The sequence below is a fragment of the Sus scrofa genome, chromosome 1, assembly GCF_054392235.1.
Source record: "Sus scrofa isolate SSC_HxYL_T2T_F1_AM1 chromosome 1, Sscrofa_HxYL_maternal_Yorkshire_Landrace_v2.0, whole genome shotgun sequence".
NCBI classification, from domain to species: Eukaryota; Metazoa; Chordata; class Mammalia; order Artiodactyla; family Suidae; genus Sus; species Sus scrofa.
In genome coordinates, this window is record NC_139383.1 from 156,551,950 (window position 1) to 156,568,668 (window position 16,719).

General features: G+C 47.2%; 2 long non-coding RNA genes across 7 annotated transcripts in view; one reads left to right on the forward strand and one right to left on the reverse strand.

Annotated features, from left to right (window-relative positions):
- The window catches only part of LOC102165209 (uncharacterized), a 17,202-nt gene continuing 483 nt past the window's right edge, over positions 1 to 16,719 (reverse strand). Inside the window, exons 1-7 of one of the 6 annotated variants that reach the window (XR_014840558.1) lie at positions 16,333 to 16,468; positions 13,706 to 13,774; positions 12,992 to 13,086; positions 8,694 to 8,840; positions 7,785 to 7,922; positions 3,632 to 3,796; positions 1 to 2,336 (exon numbers count right to left, since the gene is read on the reverse strand). This is a non-coding gene — a long non-coding RNA (uncharacterized LOC102165209). Of the gene's footprint in view, positions 2,337 to 3,631; positions 3,797 to 7,784; positions 7,923 to 8,693; positions 8,841 to 12,991; positions 13,087 to 13,705; positions 13,775 to 16,332; positions 16,487 to 16,719 lie in introns of those variants that run through there. The other 5 variants (XR_014840571.1, XR_014840565.1, XR_002345801.2 and 2 more) reach the window with 5 other exon arrangements.
- Positions 15,541 to 16,719, forward strand: part of LOC146406810 (uncharacterized) — a 13,553-nt gene continuing 12,374 nt past the window's right edge. Inside the window, exon 1 of the long non-coding RNA XR_014840585.1 lies at positions 15,541 to 16,681. This is a non-coding gene — a long non-coding RNA (uncharacterized LOC146406810). The remainder of the gene's footprint in view (positions 16,682 to 16,719) is intronic.

Sequence of the window (16,719 nt, forward strand, 5' to 3'; positions counted from 1 at the left end):
TGAGTTTTCAAATTTTCTAAAATATTTTATTGTTAATATAATCAGAAGGATTCCATAAATATACTTTGATTTGATATGCTATGTTCTTTGAACCAGAGCTGTGGTGTGGATCAGATGTTCCCAACTCCTGAGGGTCCTGGGGGCATTGGCCTTCTCTGGTGCCTTGACACAGGTGCCCAATACTCCCTGAAATACTGCATTTTGAAATAAGCCTTTTTCATAGTGTAAAGTGACAAGACAGTAACTTCCACTAGAAGGCATCTCTAAAACACTGAATGTTACAAATTTCGTTTTGATCTACCTGCAATCCTGTAAGGATGATCTTTTGCTGATAGAACCAAGGAGCTCTGCAGCACTCCTGCCATTTCTCATGTGACCACCAGAGGGAAGCGCATAGCTGCTTATGACAGTGACAACTGCCCACATCAAAAGTTTCACTATACAAGTTAATCTTTCTAGAAACATGTTTTATAGCCTTAGAGTATTTCTTTAGGGATAATTTATTTGCTTTTATTATTCAATTCTTTGTAATCTAATGAAAATTCCTTACAAGTAACAACTATGGGTAATATATTGATTGGACAATGTCATTACACATGTAGGCACGTAAAATTATAAATGTCTGAATGAAGGTGGACGCTTGTCTAATATAATTTTTAAAAATTAACTCAGGAGTTCCCCTGTGGCTCAGAAGTTAATGAACCCATGGATCCATGAGGATGCAGGTTCGACCCCTTAGCCTGCTCAGGATCTGGCATTGCCATGAACTGTGGTGTAAGTTGGAGAAACAGCTCAGATCCTGTGTTGCTGTGGCTGTGGCACAGACCAGCAGCTGCAGCTCTGATTCAGCCCCTAGCCTGGGAACCTCCATATGCTTCGCATGTAGCCCTGAAAACAAAACCAAAAAAACCAACAACAACGAAAAAAATTAACCAAACAGATCAAAGGCCTAAATTTAAGAGCTAAAATGATAAAACTCATAGAAGAAAACATAAGATCAAATCTTCATGATTTTGGATTTGGCATCAGTTTCTTAAAAGTGACTCCAAATCAACAAAAGAAAAAACAGATACCTTGGATAAAGGGTTACCACCATGACTGCCTTTCCATTTAGTTCTTAATGCATTCCAAGCATGGAACAAAAATTGCACAAATCATTTCTCAAGCAATTGCCCTAACAACGCATTAAAGAGTGCCACTCACTCTCTCCATTTTAGAGATGGAGGTCACTGAGGCTCAGAGCCCGGCCTAGAGTCACCGAGCTAGGAAGAGGCTGAGCGGGGGCCAACTTAAACTCTCTCTCTTTGGATTCTGTGCTCCTTCCACACTGCTCCTCCTTGGAACTCAGGGATCCTGGATTCCTTCAGAGATAAGATCCCCTAGGCCTTGAGAACTCACTGAACTCTGGGACAGTGTCACTCCTTATGACCCGGTTTGCTGCCCAGGTATAGCCAGTATGGGCATGATGGGCTCTCCTAGTACTAAAATCAGCCTATCTCTGGGCAGGATTTGGCTCCTTTCTGGGCACTAGAAGCAAATATTTATGTAACTTTAGGCAAAGAGGGAGCACAGCAGGCTGATGACTAGAGGACTGTGCCTATCCTTAGAGGGAGTAACGAGAGCCTTCTACTGTTTGAGGAGCAAGGCTGGTCAACTCATGGACATTTTCCTGTTTGGTGGGTGGTGAGGTAATTGGGAGTCACTGTCATCAACCTTTTGGTTCCCTTCAGTCTGGGATCTACATGTGCTTGTGGGCAGCCTACAGCTGACTTCTTCTACCCAATGGGGGCTTTAGCCCCTGCAAACCAGCTTCAGGGACATGGCTCAGATTATTATCTGTAGTCCTTGAAGAAGAACTCACTTAAATACCCTTGACTTGGTTGAATAAATAAAACTACCATTACTCTGTCTTAACTGTTTTTCTTTTTCTCTGCATTTATGTGTCTTTCTCACATCTCTTATTACACTGATTCTTAGACTAAAGTTATTCTATAGATAAAAAGGCAGGAAGATGACATGAAGGCTGCACAGGGTCCTTCTCGGTAACATTTCAGGCCTGGGCTGAATTCGATAGCAGAGTTAACACAGGCATTGCCCTGAGACTCCGTGGATACTGAGAAAATTCTCAAGTGGCCACAGAGAAAATCTTGTCCTTTCTTTTCCGGGTCTGGGGAAAGGCTGGATGCCACACTCGTGGTTTTGGATCCTTGGGACAGGCTACTTGAGGGGCATGAGAGTACAGGCTTGTATCAGACCAAGAAAGATAGACTCAGGGTGACACGGCGAACAACCAGACCTGTGTATCCAAGGCTCATTTCTGGCTCCGAACAGCTTCCCTGTGGAAAGAGGTCATGAGTTACCTTACCCAAGTTCTCTACAGAAGACCACTTGGCAGCTTAAACAGCCTTGGTGTCTCTGACAAGGGAACTAGGAGATTCCATTGCCAGGATTCTTTTGCAGTGAAAGGAGGGCACGCCTAGACTGTGTGTCTCCTACCCTGAACTGGGTAACGTGCAGGGCTTTAGACTTCATTCTCCAAGGCTGGAGTAAATGTAGAAAAAGCCTGTCTCCCAAAAAGGTTACAATCAATTTCTGGGGAGAGCGATAAGCTTGTTCACAGACATCTTAGTCAGAGGTTATAGAAAATGTAGCTTCCAGTATGTTGGACCTCATTTTTTTTTTTTAATGGCTGTTTTTACGAGGAGATTCATGCCAGAATTCCCATTGTAGCTCAGTGGTTAATGAAGCCAACTAGCATCCATGAGGACTCGGGTTCGATCCCTGGCCTCGATCAGTGGATTAAGGATCCGGTGTTGCCATGAGCTGTGATGTAGGTCGAAGACGAGGCTTGGATTCCATGTTGCTGTGGCTGTGGTGCAGGCTGGCAGCTGCAGCTCTGATTCCACCCATAGCTTGGGAAGCTCCATATGCTGCGGGCGCAGCCCTAAAAAGACCAAAAACAAAAAACAAACAAACAAAAAAACGAAAACAAGGAGATGCATGCCTTTAGAGACTGTCTGATATCAGACACATTTACTCTGAGGTAACCTTGACTGTGGAACACTTTGGCTTTCTCTGGACTGGAGTATGTACATTTTGAAATTTCTGTGTTAAAGATGTGACCCACCCAGTGTCTTTGCATGCTTTCCTAACAGAAAGAAAATTACTCCACAATGTCGCTCAACCTTGAAGCCTGCATGAGGTGAACTGGATTCAGAGATGCAGACAATGGATTTTCTAAGACTCCCTTGACACTGCAAGGGACATCCATCTGGGACACGGGAAAATAGTTTCACGCTCCGTTTCCTCATAAGGGCTGGGTCACCAATACATGTAGAGAGATTGGGATGAGCTACCTGAGAGCCATTGAATGCACTGTGATTTTGCATTCAATCAATGCAGTGCTTTTGCTCAGAACATCTTGCACAAAATGACAGGGAGGCCCCAGACACTAGGATTTCTTAGGGTATTTTTGAAGACGCCCAAGGATTAGCCTTCTAAGGAAGTATCTGTCTGTTCCAGTTCCACATGAAAGTCAAGATCGTCTCAGATATTGACGTGGTTGTTTCTGACTGAGGAGTCTGGAAAAACACCAGAGGAACACCCCTCAACCTATGAAAGAAAAACTCACCTGCTGAGATCTGCCTGTGGAGACTTCAGTCACTGACTTGGAGTACTGTGTTTGGAAGAGTCCCTGGACACTGAGAAGACATGGGCCTGACCAAAGGGACATTTTCCTGAGGGTTTGATCCAGGCTTCTTTCAGCACGTGTCTGGTAGAAAGTAGATATTCCCAACTGGAGTGGAATAAAGCATTGGGCTTTTTGTGCAAAGGTCGAATGCAGAGAGTCCTGGATATTCTGAACTGGAGGCTCCCATCCCCAGGGAAATTGAAGGCAGATGTGCCACTGAGAAAACACTTTTCTTGACAACAAAGTACCTCTTTGCCTGGCACTGCGCTACCTGCAGGCTTCACCTTCTAGGAAAGTATTTGTGATTTCCTCACTCTGTGTAAGCGTTGGATTGCATAGTGGTTTTTTTGTTTGTTTGTTTTCAGTGAAGAAAACTATTTCCCCACTGGGTCAGGATTGGTTGAATTGGATACAAGAGTTGGAGCAGTCTTTTTTTTCTGGAGGCTTCATGGACCCTGAAACTATCAAGTGGCCACAGGGAAAATCTCATTCTTTTCAGGGTCCAGGAAAAGGCTGGATGCCACCCTCTGGTGTTAGTTCATTGGGACAGGCTGCTTGAGGAGCATAAGATACATGACCCTGTGTGGGCCCAAGTAAGACGGATTCAGGGAGCCAGGCCTGCAGTGACAGGGCGAACAGCCAGACCTGTGTATCCAAGGCTCAGTTCTGCTCAGAATAGCTTCCCTGTGGAAAGGGGTAGTAATGTGACCTTGCCCAGGTTCTCCACGGAAGAGTCCTTCCCGGCTGAAATGAGCTTAGGGGTCTCTGACAAGGGAACTGGTGAAAGGAGGGCACACCTAGAATGCGTGAGTCCTATCCTGAACTGGGTAACACACAAAGTCATAGATCTCCTTCCCCAAGGCTGGAATAAATGAAGGACAAGCCTCTCTCTTAAAAATAATACAATCGAGTTCCCCTTGTGGTGCAGTGGAAACAAGTAAGAACCATGAGGTTCCGGGTTCGATCCTGGCCTTGCTCAGTGGGTTAAGGATCTGGCGTTGTTGTGAGCTGTGTTGCAGGTCGCAGACGTGGCTCGGATTCCACATTGCTGTGGCTGTGGTGCAGGCCGGCAGATGTAGCTCTGATTGGACCCCTAGCCTGGGATCCTCCACATGCCTCAGGTGTGGCCCTAAAAAAAAAAAAGAAAAAAAATATAATCAATTTCTGGGGAGAGGGAAAAGCTTGTTCACAGACATCTTAGATATAGGTTAGGTAAAATGTGGCTGCCATAAGGTTGGGCCTCAGTTGTTTCAGTGGCTGTTTTTACTGTGGCATTCATGCCTTCAGAGACTGGTGGGTTTCAGACACCCACGCTCTGAGGCAACCTTGACTGTGGGAACAATTTGGATTTCCCTGGACAGAAGTATGTACTTTTTGAAAAGTTTACATTAAAGATTTGACCCACCCAGTGTCTCTGCATACATTCCTGACGAACCACAAAAAGAAAATTCTTCCACAATATCACTCATTCTTGAGGCCCGCATGGGGCAAACTGGATTTCAGAGGTGGAGTCAAAGGACTTTCTAAGGCTCCGTTTGATCTCTAGAGAGTCAGCAGTGAGTTATGGCCTTGGCAGATCTTAATTCTCTGCTCAGGAATTGAACCTGGGCAGTCTGGGTGAAAACCAGATTAGCTTGAGGCTAAAAGGAGAATTGCCCTGATTCTTGCCCTCTGCTGAAAGCAAAATGTTTCAAGGAGGCACAGACCATGAAAAACAGTGTATAAAGTTTATTATTCTAGTCAGAGCACAACATGTGGGAAAGTACCCAGAAACGTAGTTTATTTAAGACAGAAGCAAGAGGAATTCCCGTCGTGGCTCAGCAGTTAACAATCTGACTAGCAACCCTGAGGACGTGGTTCGATCCCTGGCCTCGCTCAGTGGGTTAAGGATCCAGCATTGCCATGAGCTGTGGTGTAGGTCACAGATGCGGCTCGGAGTCTGCGTTGCTGTGGCTGTGGCCATGGCCGACAGCTACAGCTCCGATTTGACCCCTAGCCTGGGAACCTCCATATGCTGCCTTAAAAAAAAAAAAAAAAAAAGTCAGAAGCAAGCCAGTAATACACACCCAAAAGAGGAGCAAGGGTGCAGGCATTCTCCTCACTGAGGGGCACACCAGAGAGGGGGCGTAAATCACTTACACGGCACAGATCTTCTGGGTCTTTGTTTTCCTTTGGCCAATTATCTTGTTTTAGTTCTCACACCAGACTGGACCCAGGACTTTCCTCCATATGTGTGCACATCTTTTGGCCAAGACAGACACAAGAGCAAAGGGTTCTGGGATGGTATTGGGACTTAGTATGGCCTGGTGCTCCCTCCCTTTGGACCCCTAGGAATCCTTCTGCATGTGTGTGACTGGGGAGGTCTCCTTGACCCCATGAGTGATTGAAATGGTCATCTTATCTTCGTACTCCAGCAGAGCACAGTTCCTGCCATTAACTTTCTCCGTTAACTGGTGTCAAAGAGAAGCCAGGCCCAATGTACTCCGCATAACAAGTCCCAGCTGTTCTCAGCCCAGGGGTCTACCTCAAATCTCCCCCAAGAGACTGGACCCCCAAAATCTTTATTGGAAAAATGAAGGGCTGAGGTCTCCCTTCGGTAGCTTCTTCACGCTGGCCAGGGGCTCACAGATCCTACCTAATTGGGGCCACAGAGCTCTCGCTCTATCCTTTCAGGGGCTCCAGTGTGACTCTGTAGTTATTCCAGCAGGACCTGTTCTAGGAGTGGCTGGAGTCTGCATCACCATTATCTTTTTTTTAAATTTTTTATCTTTTGTCTTTTTAGGGCTGCACCCACAGCATATGGAGGTTCCCAGGCTGGGGGTCAAATGGGAGCTACAGCTGCTGGCCTACACCACAGCCACAGACACACAGGATCCGAGCTGCGCCTGTGACCTACACCACAGCTCATGGCAACGCCAGATCCTTAACCCACTGAACAAGGCCAGGGATCAAACCTGCAACTTCACGGTTCCTGGTTGGTTTGGTTAACCACTGAGCCACGACGGGAACTCCCGCATCACCATTATCTTGATGTGAAACTTGTAATGCAGAAGAGACAAACTTAACAAGTAGATTAAAAAGGCAGAGGCCAAATGTTAATAAACGAACCATTGCAAGTGGAGGCCCAAGCAAGTGGAAGAAGAAGCAGGTTATATCCGGTAATATTTTTTAAGTGTAGTTTAGATAGAGCCAAGGCTCGTGTTCCCCCGTCCAAAGGAATGAAGCCATTTAGTTTGGCCATACAGTTACCATAGGTGTAACAGACTCAGAAGTAGTTGGAGAAGTGACAAACAGAATGTTAATAAACAAAATAGATCTCGTCGCTTTTTAGAACGTACCTGAAACCTAATCTGATCCCAGCACTTCTAGGAGACTTATAGCCAGGTGGTCAGTTGTCTACATTTATCTAAGTAGGTTTTTAACTTTTAAATGTGGTATTAACCTATAAATAGCAGGAGCTGTTGGTCATTATATATGTCTCTTCTTTTTGTTCCTGTATGATCAAAAGCAACTTCAGGAGTTCTTGTCATGGTGCAACGGAAACGAATCCGACTAGGAACCATGAGGTTGTGGGTTCAATCCCTGACCTCGCTCAGTGGGTTAAGGATCTGGCACTGCTGTGAGCTGTGGTGTAGGTCGAAGACGCGGCTTGGATCCCGCGTTGCTGTGGCCTCTGGGGTAGGCTGGTGGCTACAGCTCCGATTCGACCCCTAGCCTGGGAAACTCCGTATGCCTCGAGTGAAAAAGGAAAAAAAAAAAAAAAAAAAAGAAGGAATTTCATTGTCTAAAAACGCACTAGATACAAGAGGAGACCTTGAAAATGTAAGGTTGCTGCTACCAGCTGCTTTGCGAACACCTGGTGGCATCAAGTCTGACACAGCTCATAAAACAAGTTTTCAGCGATACAAAGTCTTGTGTGAAATGATGTCCAAAGTGTCACCTAGTATTACCTTGGATGTCTGAACCATGGCTAACTTATTGTGATTTTAATACCACTTTTCCTCAATGCTCAAGGCAGATGTCACTGTTAACAATTCTAGTGCTTTTCTACATATGACAAGAGGCAAGAATCTGGGCGCATAAAAATCCTTACCTGAAACTATCTAACTCTCTGAAGGCCTGTTTTGCCAGTTTTTCCCAGAGCACAGAGGGCCTTATTTCTGACTTCCATCCTGAAGTTCTTCCAGCGAGTGTTGAAGGTCAGCAGGTTCAGTGGCTCATGATTTAATCCCTGTAGAGGCAGATGACAAGTGCCAAATTCCAGTCGGCGTGGCCTCCTCATGGTCATACATTTGACTATGGTTTGGGAGGCATTTTATGTTCATTTCATTCCAAGGCCCAGGAATGCTCATTCCAAGGTCTGGCGAAGCTTTCATCCATAGGCCACTCAATGCACTATTACTGGACTAAACTGTATTAACAGTAGCCCCAAGTCTCCAGACCACACCTGTTTTACTAATCTCTTACGGTCCAAGAAAATATCCTCTTTTGTTGTTCCTTCTCATATCGAGAGCTATACTGTTGCAATTATTCATTTTATCAGAGACTCCGTTACACATCTGGCAATGTAAGATATAACAATTTTGTAAAACAGTTAATAAAAATAACGGAGTTGGCAGTATTAGTAAAGACATATGTAAGAATATATATAAATAAGAATATAAGAATATCAGGAACTTGCTTAGCTGTTGTCTGGCTTCATCCGTTTGGTACAAGCCCTTATCCTTAAGGGAAACTAAATATTGGCATTGTCCCTAAGGCATTCAGCCCAAGTTCCTAGTGTTATTAGGCTGGTTATCCCTAGATAGTTTAATTGTTACTTAAATCACCACAGTCTGCTATTAACCACACAAATCTATCCCCAAATTGTGGGAAGTTCTATTCCTTGGCTGAAGTCTTGCTTATTGCTCTGATTAAGCTTGGGTAACCTTAGAAAAAAATTTATATCTATGGCCATGATCAGAGCAGGTATTTATACTTCAGGAGACAGTTTTTTATTTACCTAATAAGGGTCCAGAACCCAAATGCCTGCAATTTCTGGAGGGACAAGGCAGAGAAAACAGAAAAATGCTTTAATTTTCCGCAGAGATGTAAATGACTAAATTGTTGTAATTCATGAAGTAGCTTGAAGGGAAGAGCTTTTCTCCATCTGAAAAATACAGATTAAAAGCCAGGAATATGTCAGATAAAAAAGTTATAAAAATTATAACCATACTTAGCAGTTTATTTAATCTCATATCATTAATTTTTGTTCTGTTAGAGTCCAGTTTTTCCATTAGTTCTGTTGATCTTGCCTGATGATTGAGGATGACAGTGATGGTGATAATTTCAAGAAGTTTGTAGAAGTTTTGTTAAGGTTTGTATGATTTGTCCAGTAAAGCAGGTGCCTTGATTACTGGAGATTACAGAACGTATATCCCAAGTGGAAAACACATTTTCGCTCTTTCTTTCTTATTCGGGGCCACACCCAGGGCATATGGAAGGTCCCAGACTCGGGGTTAAATCACAGCCGCAGCTGCCAGCCTATGTCACAGCCACAGCAATGCCAGATCCAAGCCAAGTCTGCAATCTAAACCACAGCTCATGGCAATGCTGGATCCTTAACCCACTGAACGAGGCCAGGGATTGAACCTGCGTCCTCATGGATACTAGTCAGGTTTGTTACCACCGAGCCACAACAGGAACTCCTGGAAAACACATTTTCTAGTCATTTTTAGAAAAGATCTGAGGGCATCATCCCTACAGTCAGCAAAAGCTTTAACCCATCAAATAAAAATTAGGTTTGTCAGTGAGCCGGGAAAAGCCAAATGGCCATCTTAGATTTCCCATAGCCCTGACTGTTTAATTCACAGCTACTCATTTTAAATTCCCTGATCTAAGAATGGACTGTTGCCATGTTACAAAGGGCATCAGGATGGCAAAAGTCTGACAATGAGAAATTATTTTTTTTATCAAAGTGTAATGACCTTTAGCTACATGTAACAAAATTTTTTATTTGACAATGTTCCTTGATCTAATCTGTGAAGTGATCCCAGTTAGCTTAATATTTTTCTGAGATGCCCCAAGCACCCTCTGAAGCACCTCAATTTAGGTAGAGGTCAGAAGAACTTCAGAATTTGACACTTGGGAAGTTATTAAAACCAACAAAAACTTTTAAAAATGCTTAGTCAAATAGAATCCTAGAACATTGTGAAATAAAACCTATTAACTCAACCAAAGCAACAAAAGACCTTAAAAGCAAACACAAATCTCTCAAAGGCAAAGAAATTTACACAATCTGTTACCAAAGGCAGCATTGGGGGGAGGGGGGAGAAAAGGAGGAAACGGGGCGGGGGGGTGGGTGGGTGGGGGGAAACAGGACCTTGTTTCCTTAACAGAGAGACCAAATTCAAGTCTTGCCTCAGCCCACTTCCAACAAAATCCATGTAGCCAACCAAACTTCCCTTTTTCCACAAAACTTTTACAACTTTTTTGTTGTAAAAAAAAAAATCTTTACAATTTTACAACATTTTGTTGTAAAGAAAAATCTTAGTCTGTTTCTTATTTTTTCATCCAGAACAACTAGGTCTAAGACAGACTCACTTTTTCTCTAATAAAATGCAATGCCATTCCTCATATCTTTTATTTAAAATACATATCCTGGGAATTGCTGTTGGGCATAGTGGAAACGAATCTGACTAGTATCCATGAGGATCTGGGTTTGATCCCTGGTCTTGCTCAGTGGGTTAAGGATCTGGCGTTGCCGTGAGCTGTGGTGTAGGTCGCAGCTGAAGCTCGGATCTGGCATTGCTGTGGCTCTGGTGTAGGCCGGCTACAGTTCTGATTGGAACCCTAGCCTGGGAACCTCCATGTGCCACAGGTTCGGCCCTGAAAAGACAAAAAAAAAAAAAAAAAAAAAAGGAATGAGGCAGAAGGTGGTCTTCTCCCACTCCTGGCGTTGCTGTGTGCTCTGCTGTAGACTGCAAACACTGCTCAGATCCTGCGTTGTTGTGGCTGTGGCAAAGGCCAGCAGCTGTAGTTCTGATTCGATCCCTAGCCTGGGAGCTTCCATATGCCATGGCTGCGGCCCTAAAAAGCAAAACAAAAACAAAAACAAACAAAAAACACAACACATCCTACTTTCCCAAGCAACCATGAACTGTCTTTTACATAAGCACTCTGCATACTGGCAAACATAAACACCAATAATTTTTAAAAAGCATGAGCTTTTTACTATAGAATATTTCAGGTTGGCACCAAACATATTCATCAATAGTCCCAAATACCTTTAATTTCTCTGTTTATTAATGAATGTCTTAGTATCTTATTATATTTCATTGGTTTCTAATTGAAACTGAAAGCGGTCCAATTCTGGAGAATGTGTTTCATGGGGCTGCATTTAGGAAACAAAGTTGAGTTTCCCAGCGCTAGCACATGTATACAATAGACAACTGCAAACACACATGGAAATAACAAAATCTGATTCCTGCAGGAGAAAAACAAAAGGGTGAATTCTAACAATTGTTCTTCCAATTTTCTGGTAAAGGAGCTCTCTCTCTCTTTATTTTATTTTTTAAATTTTTTGTCTTTTTGCCTTTTCTAGGGCCGCTCCCGGGGCATATGGAGATTCCCAGGCCAGGAGTCTAATTGGAGCTGTAGCTACCAGCCTACCCCAGAGGCCACAACAACGCAGGATCCAAGCTGCGTCTGCGACCCACACCACAGCCCACGGCAATGCCGGATCCTTAACCCACTGAGCAAGGGCAGGGATCGAATTCTCAACCTCATGGTTCCTAGTCGGATTCATTAACCACCGCGCCACGATGGGAATGCTTCTCTCTCTCTCTAACAACAAACAACATGTAAAAGGAAAGATAGAGAATCATAACCATCCTGGTCATGGCAATTGACCTGGCAAAACCAAACAGATGGAATAAGTTAAATGTACATGCTTGAGTTTCAAAGCCTCTTTGTACGCATTTTTTTCTTGGCTTGACATTCTACTAATTAACCCCAGGCCGAAGTCTCTGGAAAAGTGGGCTCTGTTTACATGTGAAGGCCATGGTAAGAGTTACCGGTAGGAGTAGGGGAAGTTCAGTCTCCCTCACTGAGTTGGGGAAAGTTAGAAGGGGATCCTTTGCAATGTCAAGAGAGTTTCTGATTCCTCAGGCATTTGATTACAGGAGTTGCATAGAGTAAGTGTGATGAAGGGTCAGAAAGTCCTGAACATAGGGAGCCTCAGTCCATTTTCCCATCCTGTGGCAATAAAGACCCAATTGTAACATAGTAGACCCATTTTCAGGCCATTTTCCCCCATTTTTTGGGGGGGTACACCCTCAACATATGGAGGTTCCCAGGCCAGGGGTTCAATCAGAGCTACAAGTGCCAGCCTACACCACAGCCACAGCAAGGCAGGATCCAAGCCACATCTGCGACCCACACCACAGCTCACAGCAACGCTGGATCCTTCACCCAATGATCGAGGCCAGGGATCGAAACCGAAACCTCATGGTTCCTAGTCAGATTTGTTTCCCTCGCACCACGAGAGGAACTCCTGGGCATTCATTTTTAATGTACTTTATTTCACTGGAGCATTTCACGCCACTGCATTAATTGCTATAAAGTTAAATAAAACATAACGAGTTTAAAACTTGTGATGCATTTTTTCCCATGTTAATCTACACGCGTCCTCCACCCCCCCAAAAGAAAGAAAGGAAACAGAAGGAGAACCTGCTTCCTGCCTGTTCTTCAGGGAGATTTTCTGAAGTCTGCTTGGTGGGGTGGAGCGGCTCAGACTGTGCACATGCACAGAGATGGCCAGACGAGCTCAAATCCAAGCTGATGACTCTGGGATGGGGAGCCCGCTGGGGGGCTCATCCAGCAAGGGGCAGGGGCCTGAGCCAGCGCCCAGAGCCAGGCCACAACCTCCCCAGGGGAGAAGAGAAGATCTGGGTTCCAGAAGCACAGCCTGAGCAGGGCCTTCCCATTGTTGTGAATGCGTTTAACGCTGTGACCAGAACACAGGGAACCACACCCGTGATACTGAAATGCTGATGCTTTCTGTTCTGTTCCTGCTGCAGAGACACATAACCCACAAGCCAGCATTCCCTGCCTTCCCAGTGGTGAGGGTCACCCGGACAGACCCCCCACTGAGACCCCGAACCCCAGGTCCCACTCCAACCAGCAGTTGGAGCCCTGGACAGACGTGGTGTTCACTGGTGGCGGGAGGGGTGCAGGGCGTGTGGAGACACCCAGCTGGGGCGCAGGGGCCCCTTGAAGCCAGGTCAGCTAGGCAGACCCTCTATCCACATACACTCCCACCTCCTGAGTCCTGGGGGGCCGTGCGGCTGCAGGGCCAGTGAGGACTGATTCAGGAACCTGGAGATCACAGCCTCTTCTGCTGGAAAAGGTTAATCCTTCAAAAAAAAAAAAAATAAATTTGCCTCTTTAAGCTAGAATTTCATAAATACTGATGCAACTTGCAGATCAGCCTGAGGGTTTCTGAGGCTCTGCTGGGCCGTCATCTAGTCTTGACTTCCATGTGCCCAACTTCTCAAGTCTAATCTAAGATTTAAACTCCATCATTTAAATATCTGAGATGGTTAAAAATATCCTGGAAGGTCATTAAATTCTGGGAACTGCAGTCCAGGGCCCTGGCCTCCACTGGAGCTTGCCTGCTTCCTCCTCAAGGGAGGCCAAGCAGAGCTGGGGATGAGGGAAGAGCAGGCGTGGGTGGGAGGGCAGGTGCCTGGTGAGGCCAAGGGAGAGACCACTAAATCCGGAGAGGCCCTGCCAGGGCTAGGATGACAGGGGATGCTGAGCCTGGGCCCCTCAGGAGCAGCTGGGCATCAGGGACAAGGGGACAGCCGACTCTCGGTCTGCACAATTTGCTCTCAGTGGCTCAGCTTCGTTGATTCAAAAAGCAACGAAAAGGTCTTCTGCACTATTTATACATGACATTTAATCTGTCTTCTTCTAAACACACAATCAAATTAAAATACTGGATGCTTTGTTTTGAGTGAATGTATTACTTACTCCTTTTCATGAAACAAGTTTCTCCTCCGAAAGACAGAGCTAAGACGTGGTTCAATGCAGCCTGCCCATCTGACATGAGAGGAATTGGAAATTAAAACAGCAGCCCCTGACAATGCCCGCCGACTCAGAGCCCAGGAGTCCCAGGATGCCGTGCATCTGCTGTGTCACAGCAACACACATCCATCCTTCTTCGCTGCATTAATGGCACACGGCTCCGAGTAACTAGTTTGTACCTGGAAGGTGCCCACAGGTGTGAGGTCTTGCAGCTGAGACTGCCGTGGGGGAGGGATGCCGGGACCCTGGCCCTGGGCTGCCCAGAGATACCCTCCTCTGTCTGACCAGGAGGGGCATCTCCAGCAGTGGGGGTTCCATGGCTCATCCTAAATGTCCCTATTCCTCATGAAATCAACCATCAGGACTCTGACACTCAGATTCACACACACAGCCATGCTCGGATCCCCTGGATCCACTTCACATGGAAAGCCCACCATCCCCAGCGCCCCTCTCCTGAATCCTCTAACCCCTCAGCATCGACACATCCTGACCCTGCCTCGTCTGCTCCCCTTCATTCCCACCCCCTCACATCCAAGGGCTGCAGAATCAAAGTAGCCCCCCCCCAAACACCCCTTAGCCGTGCTGCCCTCCTGGGGCCTGGGTGGGAGAACAGCAGGAGCCAGTGTGTGGGGGGGAAATGCCCCCACCCCAGCTGCTAAGTCTTTGGGACTCTGACCCCACCTGCTTTTGCCAGGGCAAACGCCAACATTTTATCATTTCCTACCAACCTATGTGTTCCACAAGACCTATTAATCATGGCACGTACACCTATAATTATGATAATGCAGCTCCCAGCCATACTCTGGCTAGAAACTCTTAATTACGCTCAAACAATGAATCAACCAGCACATATTTCTGAGCATCTGGCATGTGCAGGCCTCAGTGCCAGCCAAGAACTTGCTTCCTTCCCTTTCTCCCATGCCTACAAAAACACTCAATTTTTCTTAAATTATGGAAATATCAGCATGCTAAAAAAAAAAAAAAAACTTTTGCAACGGGCAAACACACAACTTTTTTGTCTTTTTGCCTTTTCAAGGGCTGCACCCGCGGCATATGGAGGTTCCCAGGCTAGGGGTCTCATCGGAGCTGTAGCCGCCGGCTTACACAAATTGTAAGACAAAAGGGACCAAAACACTTTTCCACTGGCATTGGAAGGGATCTGAGAATTGTTTTCATTACCTGTCCCCAACACTCGTCTTTTGCTGGCAATACTGGGCAATCCTTACTATGTGTGTGGCTAGCAAGCAACAGGGATCCATAGAAAGTGGATTCCAGTCCCCAAATTGCCACAATGCTTCCTGTAACTTGGTTTAAGAGAAGCCAGAGTGATTCCATCCTTGACTAACCGGGAATTCTAAACGTCACGAAGCCTTTGGAGGCCAGCTGCAGATCTGCACGATCCTAGAGAGGAGGGTGGGGGAAGCGAACACCATCCTCTGCTTAAACCTGTCTGGGTTTGTGGGGCCTTCCCTGGATTTCTAAGCAGAGATGGAGTCTCTGGTTCTCATCTCTGCTAGAAGGAAGACACTGAGGGTTCACCTAACTGACCCCTCAGCAGCTGCCCTGAGAAGGGCTGGGGAGTGAACAACAGGGGCCACCTCCCAGCAGAGTCACTGCCACATGCACCAACAAAGTCAAAGTCCATTGACAATGGCCACTTGCTCCAAACCCTCGCCTTCAGTCCAGGACTCAGTAAAACAGCTCTTTGCAGCCCCAGGGGAGGGAGGAGAATGGGAGGCCCAGGCTGGGAATTCCAAAGGCCAAGTAAAATCCAACCAAGTGCAAATCAGGCTCTGGGCTGGAGTTTCAGATGAGGAGACAAAGGGAGTCCCAGTTCACGACCAGAGAGCCCTGGCTGAAGAGCCAAAACCCAGAAAGAATCTGCTGGAAGGAGGTACCAGAACCCCCACCCCCACCCCGGCTACGCCAGAGTGCAAACATGAGCCGGCGCAGGCGCTGGCCGGGGACTTATCGCCTTATGGGACCACTAAGGGCTCAGAGAGATCCCCGCTTGCCATCCTAAGAAGCCCAGGATCCCTTGAGCACCTGCCCACCTCATTCCCCCAAGCACTGTCCCGACCCCGCGGGCTGCTTTCTGCTTCCCCAGCCCCAGCACCCAACCTAGGCTGAGCTGGCAAGTGTGGGAGCCTCTGGGAGGGCACAGGGCGCGCTTGGGCTCTGCGTTTGCAGAATTCCAGGTTGCCAGCGCGGGGCTCCCTCTCTCCGATTCAGGTCCACGCCGCGGCCAGAGAAGGCAAGTCTGGGAGGGCGGCGGCACGAGCGTATGTGCGAGTGTGTGTGTGCGAGCGTGTGTGTGCGGCTAGTCTGCGTACACGAGTGTGCATAAGGGGCGACGTTCCCTTGAGCTTGTCAGGGGCGGCAGGAAGGCCAGAGGAAAGTGCACCCGAGCGCGCGAGACTCGCCCACGTCCCGCCCCCTCTTCGCGGAGCCGGGTGCGCCACAGCCAGCCAGGGTGGGCGCCTGGGAGATTCCTGGTAGCCCCCCCTCGGGTGCCCCCAACCTTTTCTCCTACTCAGGTCACACTCCAGGTCGCGGACGCCGCTTCGCCCCACCTGTCTTTCCTCTTATCTGGGCTCGTGCAGATCTGACAAGGACAGACTGGGCGGCAGCCGGAACCAGGCTCTGGCCACCGCCGCCGGGACCTCCATAAAAGCGTACAAAGCTGCGGGAGCCCTAGCGCGCCTCGGGCCGGGCGCCGGCTCCACTGGGAACGCGGAGCCAGGCTGGGGGCTGGGGGGGGGGGGTGAGGGGAGGGGCACTTAACTATCCTTCCCGGAATCTGTTTTGCTCCCACTGGTCAGTGCACGGAAGTACAGGCTGCGCGCGCCTGGCCGCTGCCGCTTCGGGACAGGTGCCCGCGGCTCCTCCCCACCTTGCCCTGCTCCCGCTGCAGATGCTCAGGTACAGATCCCTGCACCCCTCCCGACCCCGCTCCTGCA